Consider the following 12,250-nt stretch of genomic DNA (forward strand, 5'->3'; position numbering starts at 1 on the left):
CATTGGGATATACTAGCTCACCACAGGGGACAAATAGAAGCATTACTGGGGCCTGCTAGAGCAAATCGAAGATATACGGGATGACAAGTGACAACAAGTTACAAGTGATGCAATGTTCAAACAAGAACTCTCTGATCCAGGGAATTTGTAAATAGTTCAATGATGTACTAAATATTAAATCATTATCTCCCTAAGTTCTTGGAACCTCAGAGAATGATTTTCTTTGGAAGTAAGATTACTGCAGATCAGTTACCTAATGAGATACTAGAATGGATTGAGTCCTTAATCCACATGCATGGGTGTTCACTGGGGTGGAGGCTAGTGGTGGCGCCCCCTGCAGTGCACAGGGGCTCGTCCTAGCTCTGTGATTAGAGATAACTCTAGGAAGTTTTCAGGGGGCCATATACAGTGCCAGAGATCAAGCAGCATATAACCCCTAGAGTATCTCTCCAGACCCTAAATAGTGTCTATATGAAAAGGAACACACACACACACACACACACACGGCTGTCTGAAGACATAAAGAATGTTATGTAGTAACAGATGCATGGATTGAAGTGCTGACATGGCACACCATGGACTTCCTGGGGAATATCAAAACATGGATTGCACAAGGCAAGGAAGATTTTGAAGACAGTTTCTAACCCTGCCTATCTACACCCAGATTCTAGAGTGTTGTCTAAAGACATTTACTTCACAGTACTTTGTTCTGTCTTTAGAAGAGGTATACACTTAATTGTATTTTAGCATTCTGTTCTTTTTTAGTATCTGTAATTTTTATCCAGCCTTACTTTAACATCATTCTTATTTACTCAGAAAATGTCAATGACATAAATATATTGCAATGTGTTGTGTCACTGTTCACTGTCATCCCATTGCTCATCGATTTGCTTGAGCAGACACCAGTAAAGTCTCCATTGTGAGACTTGTTATTACTGTTTTTGGCATATCGAATATGCCACGGGTAGATTGCCAGGCTCTGTTGTGCGGGTGAGATACTCTTCGTAGCTTGTCAGGCTCTCAGAAAGTGGTGGAGGAATCAAACTCAATAGGTGATTTAAGTGATTTGACTCCACAGGCAAAGAAAAGAACAATTTTAAAAATACGAACTGCATCAAATTAAATTTTTTTCCAATTGTAAAAGAAGTTTGGGTTAAAATCAAAAGAACTGCCTGTAGATTGTGCCCCCCCCAAGTCTCCAGTGACTCAGCAGTCATGTCCATATGCCACCTCTGGCTAGTGCCAGATAGTCTTGTCATAAGCCACCATCCAGATCACATGTGCTTCTCATCCAGCAGGGAGCATAACATGACACATGACATAACTATACTGAGGGCCCTGTGCCAGGTTGTTCTACTTGGGGGCACCCCAAAGGAGGTGAATGAGACTGCTCCCCATCCCAAATGACTCAGACCTGACAGCTGAAAACCTTCACAACTCTCCCTGCTCATAGCCACTCTCCACAATTCGATCCGATCCTCATCGGACGAGTGAACCTTTTCCTGGATCAAGCAGCCGCAAATGCTTGATCTATGTCTTCATAGGACATACCTTACCATTACTCCGAGAGTACTGCAGTACTTTTGATGGATTCAAAGTAGGAGGCAACCAACCTTAGAGAGAAATATATTATTTTGATTTCTCTTTGGGGAAGGGATTAGGGTATGGATGGAAACACCCAAAATATGGTGGTGGGAAGGTGGTGGGATTAGTGTTTGAATATTAAATGTAATCAAATATTGTGAACTACTTTATAAAATTTAAGAAAAAATAAATAAATTAATTAAGTTAAAACACCCTTTACTCAATGGGAGAAAATATTTGTGCACAATACATCAGCTAATGGGTTAATATTAAAGATATCGAAAGTTCCCATAAAGTGTAATGAAAAAACTGAATCACCCCATAAAAATGAAGAGAGATGAACAGACGCTTTCCCAAAGAGAAGAAACAAGTGGCATGCATGTTATGAAAAAGTGCTCACAGTCACTACTAGGTAATTATGAATCAACATGAGAAATTGTCTCACACCAGTGAAATGGCTTGTACCAAAAAGACTGGTAACCACAGCTGGAAGTGATGTGGAGATTTTGGCAGAATTTTGCCTGATTCAGCCCTTATGAAAAACTGTATCGATTTTTCAAAAAATAGAAGAATAGGGGTTCCATATGACCCAGACACTCCATTTCTTGGCACCTAACTCCTCAAACACTAAAACATAAGTTTAAAAAGTTATATGCGTACTGTGTTTGTTGCAGTCCTTAGTAAAATAGCCATTATATGAAAGAAACCCAAATGTTCAATGACAAGTGACTACATAATGAAGTTGTGGCACATATTCACGATAGAATATGATACAATCTTAAGAAAAGAACAAATCATGCAGTTTATTGCAATTGGAGTATAATATTAAGGAAAATAAGTTAGAGGACAAATTCTAGATGATCTTACCCACCTGCAGTGAACAAAGAAATAAAAAGGGAAATATCATCAAATGTTAACAAATCTTTGGCCTTGGATTACAGAACTGAGCATATTAAGCAAGCAGTGAGTGGGGTGAATGAGGTGGACTTGAAGGAACATAAGCCAACTGGTTGAGAATTTGGGGCACTTCAGTGGAGATGACGCAAATTAACTATATCAAAACCATAAACATGGAAGACGTAGCTGCAGTTGGCTGTGTTAGTGGCATCCAAGATATCAACAAAGAATTTCTGAGTCAGTGATGGCAACTGGATTATTTCTCAGCAAAAATGTGGTAAATCTTGCCAGAAGAACCAGCTATAATAGATTTGGTCAGGAACAAGCAACTGAATATAAGATGTTGTAAAGTCAGTGCACTGAAATATAAAAGACATTTGCAGAAAAGAGCCAAGTCCTGCTTATTTTTAAAATTTTTAATTTTTTTAGGAAGTTGTTCATAGTATTTGATTACATTTTATATTCGAACACCAATCCCACCACCATTACACCTTCCTCCCACCATATTTCCACCCTGACCCCCAGACTCTGCTCCCAAAGCAGACTGAAGCATAATCAAGTAGTAAAGTTAAATGAAGTGAAACAAGCCTATCCCAATATAAGGCCCACAATAATTTATTTGTCAATGCTTATTATGACTATCCTCTAAAAATGACATAAAACAGTTTCTTAGAGGAAAGTGTGTGAGGATTGTTGTATTTCAGAAGCCATTAAGCCCTTCTGTAAGAGATTGGTAACATGCTGTTAAAGGTTGAGCCTTGTGTACATGTATGTATGTGTGTGTGAGTATATCTCTATATATATTTCCCCCTAATATTGGTTGCCTTTCACTTTAAACCTTGTCAAATGTGATGTACTACTCTTAGCATGTCAGTGATGTAAAATACGAGATGTCCAGAAACAGGTTCACTCATGGGTGAGGCTCCTCTGAGTAGGTGGAGAGCAACCGTGAGCATGGTGGCCCTGAGTTATGGAGGGTTTCAACTGCTGAGGCTGGCTCAGATGGGGCGGGGAAGGGCTTCCTTGATCCCCCGACCTGGGTTGCCCCAAATGAAACAACGTGGTGCAGCATCTGGTGGCATGGCTATGGCATATCCCCAAGGCCTTGTTTGGTGGTAATGACTGGTAGTGTAAAACTTGCACGAATTTGAATTGAAGCCGAATATAGATCACAGTGTAATGTGTAAAACTCCAAAGTATGCTAAGTTAGAGGGGAAAACAGGATATGGTGTTGGTTTTAAACAAAGAGAAAATGTTGAATATACAGAAAGAGAGGAATCTGATGGTGAATATGAGTTTGCATCATAGAAGAAAAAATACAGAGAAAAGGGTATTCAATCCAATTCCAACACTCCTGGAAGAGAACGACACAGTCTCTTGCCCCTGCACCTGGCTGTCTTCACCAGAGCCCTTCAGAGCAGAACAGGTTGAGTTTCCCTCCCCACCCTGAGCAGAGCCCTGGCAGCTGAAGACCTCCAAAACCCAGCCACAGCCATGCTAAAGGCCCATCTCCACACGTTTGAATGAGCCTCACGCGTGAAAGAACCAGCAGAGGAACCCAGATGTGCAGGACCCAGGGCTGCTCAGATCGAGACTGGGGTCCCTCCACCCAAACCCCCCATTTTCCAGTAGCTTAGCAGCCACACCCACAAACTCTCCCCAGCATTGTGTGATCCCATCAATGGCCAACATCCAGAGACTATAAAACAACAAATCCTTTGGCTAGACTTGCAAGCCAACAAAGAGACAACAACAAACAAATGATGAGGATGTAAGGGGAGAAACCATAACAAATACCTCACAAACTCAAAATGTCATAAATCGTCATCAACTACTGTATGCTAAGCTGAAGTACTTAGAGGAAATAGATAAATTCCAGAAACATAAATAACTTAAGATTGAATCAAGATGAAGAGGAAAACCCCAAATGACGTTTTTAAAATAAGGAAGTTGGGCTCCTACGGGCACCGCCAGCTGGAGTTTGCTCCGGACCCCAGACTGGGCCAACAACACCGGGGGCCAAACGGAGAATGTAGAGCTGGCACACTTTCTTCTGATGGAGCCCCAGCGACACTGAGCAGCTACTAACACGGCTCTGGTATATGGGACTGGGACACCTTCAAATCTTTCCTGATATACAAAATATATGCTCAGGAATGGCTCCAACACCCCTGAGCGTCCATTGTCCCAGAGGCACAGAAACCAATCTCAGAACGCAGCAGCTGCTGGCAATTATAATCCTTTTGGTACCTGCAGTTCCTTGCAGAATGTCTCCAGACTGAGAACTAAGCCAAGGCCCCATGCCTGCCCCGGAGGGAAAAGGTTTTTCTCTCTCGCCTTTTCCTTGCTGGGGGGGAAAGGTATGGCGACCGCCATATTATGAGGACCACTAATGAGAGATACAAGCTTGCAGTGATCCAATTTCTGGAAGAAAATTACCTGGATGTAGTTGCTAAAATAAATCCAAAACCAAGACCTCATATCTCCCCACAGCAGGTCTGTCTTTAGTGGGGAAGTCCTAATAATAATAGTAAGTTTTTTGTTGAAATATTGAATGTAACCAGAGTAAAGAAGTGAAGTGAAATTTATCAGTTACACAGGTGGGGAGAGAGGGATGGGAGGTATACTGGGTTTCTTTTTTGGTGGTGGAATATGTGTTTCAGCATTCTACAACTGAGACTTAAGCCTAAAAGCATTGTAATTTTCCACATGGTGATTCAATAAAAAAATTAGAATATTGAAATTTAAAAAATCTCCCCAAAAAGAGTGAAAATAGACCGTTTAGTTACCACAAACAAAAAGTAACTTAAAGTCAATTAAATACTGAATGTAAGATGTAAAGCTCTAAAACTCCTGGGAGAAAATACAGGCATCATATACCTTGGTATATATCTGGTCCAGATGGGTATTCTAGTGAAATCTACCTAACCTTTAAAGAAGTACTAGCTGTACTTCTCAAGATCTTTCAAAATACTTAAGAAACAACAGTCACTTAAAACAGTTTTCAGGAAACTAAATACCTAATGCCAAAATCAAAGATGTTACTTTGAAAAAGGAAGTTATACATGATGTCTCTGATTAGCATTGATGCCAGAGAAAGAGAGAGAATTAGAAAGAGAGAGAGAGAGAGAGAGAGAGGAGAGAGAGAGAGAGAGAGAGAGAGAGAGAGAGAGAGAGAGAGAGAGAGAAGAATCAGGGGCTGGAGTGGTAGTACAGTACATAGGTTGATAAGATCTGGATGCCCTCACTGCATATGGTTCTTTGAGCCCACCACAACCGACCCATGAGTGTAGGACCAGGGGTAAGCCATGAGTATTGCCAGGTATGGCCCCTAATCAAACAAAAAGGACATTTAGATTTCATGTCAGTGTCATTGAGTGTTCTCGCTGTCTATGCAAAATTCTTCAGAAGCCAGGCTGGTGAAATAGTACCATTGTTAAAGTACTTATTTGGCACTGAGTCATGGCCAACCCTAGCTTTGATCTGTGGCACTTCATATGACACTGTCAAGCTTCACTGGGAATGATCCCTGAGCACAGAGCTTAGAGTAAATGCTAAACACAACTGGGTGAGGCCCCAGAACAAAAAAATTAAAAACCAAAACAACACACACAGTAAAAAATGGAATAGAATAGAGATCTTAGGTAAACATATGATTATGGTTCAATTAAGCTATAAATATTAGCTAGTTATACGCAAACGAGTAGAAGAGTCTCTTTCACAGTGCTGCTGGGAAACATGAACCACTTAGATACCACAAACAAAAAGTGATTTAAAGTAAATTAAAGACTGAATATAAGGGGTGAAACTGTGAAACTCCTGGGAGAAAAAGCAGGCATCATGCTCCTTGATATAGATCTGGTGAAATTTTTTTTTTAATCAGACAACAAAAGCCAAATAAACTGGAAGGGTAACATTTTTCATCAAATTAAAGAAAAAATTCTGCATAGCAAAGAAAGTCATCATTATTCGTCAATATTCAAATTCTTCCAGACTTGGCTAGACACGACAAATTCAACCTGTCACTGGCAGCATTTTGAAAAATCTCCAGTGTCCTTTGAGTATTTTTTCACGTTATAACATAATAAGACTATATAAGATCAGTTCTGCTTTCCTCCCTTTTTCCCTACTCTGTAGTCAGCAATTTATCATGACTCCAAGTCTTAGAGAATAATGTTTAGACAACAATCTCTTGACTTTACTTATGCTCATTTCTCGGACTTTATGCTACTAAGTTCTCCCAGCAGAAGGAAAGGGGAGAAAATATAATATGGCATGATTTTATGTAGTAAGTGTTCTCAACTACTTATTTCTTGAGGCTCTTAAGGAAAATAAAAACATATAGTGTGTAAAAAACTAAAGAACGCCGAGGGGCGCGTGCACTCGCGGGCTCTCCGGGCGGCTCTGTTTCACCACCCGCGTCCGGTGCTCCGGAACCGCAGTGTGTGCCGTTGGTCGAGGGCAGGCGACGGAAGGAAGAAGGAAGAAGGCCAAACTGGTTGCTCGATCCGTTTATTTCATTCTCTCCCTCCGCTTCTCTCCCGCTCTCCTGGGTCTCTCCCCGTGGATCTGCCCCGTGGATCTGGCTCGTGGATCTGGCCCCCAACCCACTCTCACAGCCTAGTTAAATCTCCACAGCATCAGGGGGTTGGGGCCTACACGTAGGTGTGGTCACCATCAATAGGGTAAGGTTCCTTTCCCCTAGGGGATGCTTCTCCTAGGACTTAATTCTCTTTCAGCAGGAGGATCCACCCAAGGGTGGAGTCCCATAAATGTGTTTCTCTTCTCCTCAGCCAGCAAACATATAAGAATTCATAATATTAATTATTTTGTATGGACACAATAAGAGATGCATTAAAGCTTATAGAATTGCTCTCCTGGGGCCATCTCAATCTCAGACTACAGTGCTCAGGCCAGATCAGTCTTTCCTATCCCTGGCAGGGTCCCAGTCTCATAATTACTATTGGATCATGACAGCATTTGTCTATGATCAAGCTCTTAACTTATAGTTAAGAATTAGGCACTTTGGCCAGGCCCATCTCGATGCCAGGGTAGCACATAACTCACCGCTTGCCCTGGATCCTTCCTGTCCCACGTCGGGGACCCTACTTTGGGGTGCTAGGAACTGAGGGCAACTGAGGCTTAAGTGGAGAAAGCAGAGGCCTGGGAGGGAATATTCGAGGCCAATTAATTCCCAAGTTATAAAAACATAATATTGTCTTCTTGTGTCTATACAAAACAGTCATAGCTTTAAAGTAAATTATTCAAAAGGCACAAGAAGAGGAGAAAGGCAATATTAACTTATATAATATAAATTCAGTATCCTAGGAAGGTCTGACCTTGCAAATTAGCAGTCAGATTAAGGGAAAGCCGTGGATTAACTGTTTTGGGGAAGAGAGCATGGAGAAGTGATTATAGCTAAACAAAGGGATGAGAGAGATTCGGGAACACCTTGATGGGTGAGACTGGGGTAATCCTAAACTCTGGGTAAAACCGGGAAAAGCTACTTGTGGCAAGGAGGGAAAGGACAAAGTAATGTCATCCTACAATAGTGAATTGATATAAAGTGAGAAGAACAGGAAGCTGTTGTAGCATAAATTAGTAAGGACTTTCCAAATTCTTTTTTCAATATCACCTTTAGATATTTTAAACAGATCAGTACAGAGGTGGAGAGACAGGTCATGGATTAAGGTGCTTATCTTCCTCATGGCTGACATTGGGTTGGTCCTAGGTACTTTATATGGTTCCCTGAGCACTGCTGGTTATGGCTCCAACTCAGTGGCTGGTTGCGGCTCCCAGTAGACAAGCAGACTATTATAGAAACACAGGGCAGCATTTCAAAATTTTTAAAACTGAAATTTTTTTAAACATTGGAAAATTACATGGAAACAAAAATGTTAGTAACATTCACAACTAGATGCACTTATCTTTGTTTGATATAGAAATAAGGAAAGTAATGTTACTGTAGAAAACAGACGTATACTGAATTTTTTACTCTAGTGTTGTTACAGAGTGATCTAGTCAGAGAGAATTGGGAAATTATCTGATATGAAAATGGTCTCTTAAGCATTCATTTTCATGAAAATATGTATTAAAATCAGAAAGTATGAACTAAACTGTTTATTTTAGTAATCTATTCCCATGGATTGATTCATTTCAGGTTATGTCACTTACCCCAAATGGGATTTATAACCTTAATACATGAATATTATCTGAAACAAGATATGGTTTAAAAATTTATAAGCTTTAAATAGCCATCTGACTAATTCCTTTTAATACTAGAGAAGAACTATGAATTGAAAGGATTAAATATATATCCTGGGATAAAATTATGTGCTAAGTAGAAACCTGAGAACAATTATCAAAGAGCAGATTATGTGGGCAGCAGATGATAAAAGAATGAATGCAATGTCCAATGGACATTTTAGGACAGGTCTAAGAAAAATGTCAATTATTGCAGAACTCTTTCAAATTGGTTGAAGGCCAGAGAGATAGTACAGTGGGAAAGGAGCTTGCCTTGTTTGCTCTTGACCTGGCACAATCCCTGTTATCAGATATGATAACTTAAGTGACCCCTAAGTGTAAAAAACTATAAGAAAGAGAGAGAACCCTAATAAACCAAATCAGAAATGAAAAGGGGGATATCACAACATAAACCAATGAAATTGAAAAGATCATCAGAGACTACTTTGAAAATCTCTATGCCAGGAAACAGAACCTAAAAGTAATGGACAAATTCCTTGATTCCAACAATCTTCCAAGCCTGAATAAAGAAGACTTGGAATACCTGAATAGACCCAATAATATCAAGGAAATTGAAACTGTTATCAAATGTCTTCCCAAAAACAAAAGCCCAGGCCCATATGGATTTACTAGCGAATTCTTCCAAATGTTTAAAGAGGACCTGTTGCCAGTTCTCTTCAAGCTTTTCAAGAAAATCGAAGAAATGGGGACTCTACCAAACAGTTTCTATGAGGTTCGTATCTCCCTAATACCAAGAGCAAACAAAGATACCACTAACAAAGAAAACTACAGGCCAATATCCCTGATGAACATGGATGTGAAGATTCTCAACAAAATATTAGCAAATAGACTCCAACAACTCATCAAAAAGATCATACATCACGGCCAAGTAGGATTCATCCCGGAGATGCAAGAATGGTTTAACATTCAGAAATCAATCAACATAATCCATCATATCAACAAAAGTAAAAATAAAAACCATATGATCATTTCAATAGATGCAGAGAGAGCACTTGACAAGATCCAACATCCATTTATGATAAAAACTCTCACCAAAATAGACTTAGAAGGAACTTTCCTCAAGATAGTCAAAGCCATCTACCACAAAACCGTGGCAAGCATTATCCTCAATGGAAAAACACTAAGGGCCTTCCCTCTAAGATCAGGGACAAGACAAGGATGCCCACTCTCACCACTTCTGTTCAACATAGTACTGAAATTACTTGCAATAGTACTTAGGCAAAAAAAAAGACATTAAGGGTATTCAGATAGGAAAGGTAGAAATCAAGCTCTCACTATTTGTAGATGACATGATTCTATACCTAGAGAATCTTAAATCCTCCACTAAGAAACTCTTAGGAACAATAGACTTGTATAGCAAAGTTGCAGGCTATAAAATCAATACCCCAAAATCCATGGCCTTCCTATATGCAAATAGCGACACAGAAGTTATGTGACATTAAAAAAAAATCCCATTCACAATTGTGCCCCAGAAAATGAAGTACCTGGCAATCAGCCTAACTAAGGAGGTAAAGGATCTCTACAAGGAAAACTACAAAATGCTACTCTGTCCCGTCCCGCGGGACTAAGTTATTCCAGGGTCTGAAGAGGCGCTACCTGAAGTAGCAAGGGCGAGAAAGAAGAGGGAGACCAAGCAAGGAACTGTTGTCAAGGTCTCGTTTATTGAAGGAAAGTTTACAGAATATATAGGCTGAGGGGCAAGGCTTTTGCAAGGGGGCCAGGGTGGTTCACGCGGGGCATTCGCTGGGCATTTGCGTAAGGGGGATCAGCAGACTGGAACATGATATGCCTGTCATCTTTGTGGGTCTCGCCCTTGGTACGGGATATCAGTTTCATAATACAATATCTTGGTGGGCACTCCCTGTCTGGGGAAATGGCTAAGTTCTCCTTTTCCCAGGGTCCCGGTCCCCCACACTACTCAACAAAATAAAAGAGGACACAAGGAAATGGAAGCACATTCTCTGCTCATGGATAGGAAGGCTTAACATTGTCAAAATGGCAATACTTCCCAAAGCACTATACTGATTCAATGTGATCCCTATAAGGATACCCATGAAATTCTTCAAACAAATTGATCAAACATTCCTGAAATTCATATGGAACAATAAGCACCCACAAATAGCTAAAGCAAGTCTTTTTTAAAAAGATGATGGGAGGCATCACCCTCCCCAAATTCAAACTCTGCTACAAAGCAGTAACAATTAAAATACTATGGTACTGGAACAAAGGCAGAGCTGCCGATCAATGGAATAGGGTGGAATATCCCTATATGCAACCCCAAATATATTATCATCTGATCTTTGATAAGAGAGCAAGAAATGTGAAGTGGAGAAAGGAAAGACTCTTCAAAAATTGGTGCTGGCATAACTAGACAACCACATGCAAAAAAAAATGGGCTTATACCTCGACCTAACACCATGCACAAAACTCAGATCAGAATGGATTAAAGACCTCAGCATCAGACCACAATCCAAAAGGTATATTGAAGGCAAGGTTGGCAAAACCCTCCATGATATTGAAGCTAATGGTATCTTCAAAGATGACATGCAACTGAGCAACCAAGTGGGAACAGAGATAAACAAATGGGACTATATTAAACAAAGAAGCTTCTGCACCACAAAAGAAACAGTGACCAGAATACAAAGGCAATCTACAGAATGGGAAAGAATATTCACCCAATAACAGATCTGATAAGGGGTTGATATTAAGGGTATGCAAGGCACTGGTTGACCTCTACAAGAAGAAAACATCCAACCCCATCAAAAAATGGGGCAAAGAATTGAACAGAAACTTTCTCAAGGAAGAAATATGAATGGCTAAAAAGCACATGAAAAATGTTCTTCATCACTAATCATCAGGGAGATGCAGATCAAAACAGCTATGAGATACCACCTCACACCACAGAGACTGGCTCATATCCAAAAGAACAAAAACAACCTTTGTTGACGTGGATGTGTGGAGAAAGGAACCCTCCTACATTGCTGGTGGGAATGCTGACTGGTTCAGCCCTTTTGGAAAACAATATGGTCACTTCTCAAAAAATTAGAAATTGAGCTCCCATTTGACCCAGCAATACCACTTCTGGGAATATATCCCGGAGAAACAAAAAAGTATAGTCACAATGGCATCTGCACTTAGATGTTCATCTAGGCACTTTTTACAATAGCCAGAATCTGGAAAAAACCTGAGAACTGTGCCCGAGAACTGATGACTGGTTAAAGAAAATTTGGTACGTCTACAAAATGGAATACTATGCATCTGTCAGAAAGGATGAAGTCATGAACTTTGCATATAAGTAGATCCACATGGAAAGTATCATGCTAAGTGTAATGAGTCAGAAAGAAAGAGACAGACACAGAAAAATCACACTCATTTGTGTAATATAAAACAATAGAATGGGAGAATAACACCCAAGAATAGTAGCAATAAGTACTAGGAGGCCTGCTCCACGACTTGAAAGCTTACCTCAAATGTTGGGGGAGAGGGCAGCTCAGATAGAGAAGGG

This window comes from Sorex araneus, chromosome 4 (assembly GCF_027595985.1).
Source record: "Sorex araneus isolate mSorAra2 chromosome 4, mSorAra2.pri, whole genome shotgun sequence".
Lineage (NCBI taxonomy): Eukaryota > Metazoa > Chordata > Mammalia > Eulipotyphla > Soricidae > Sorex > Sorex araneus.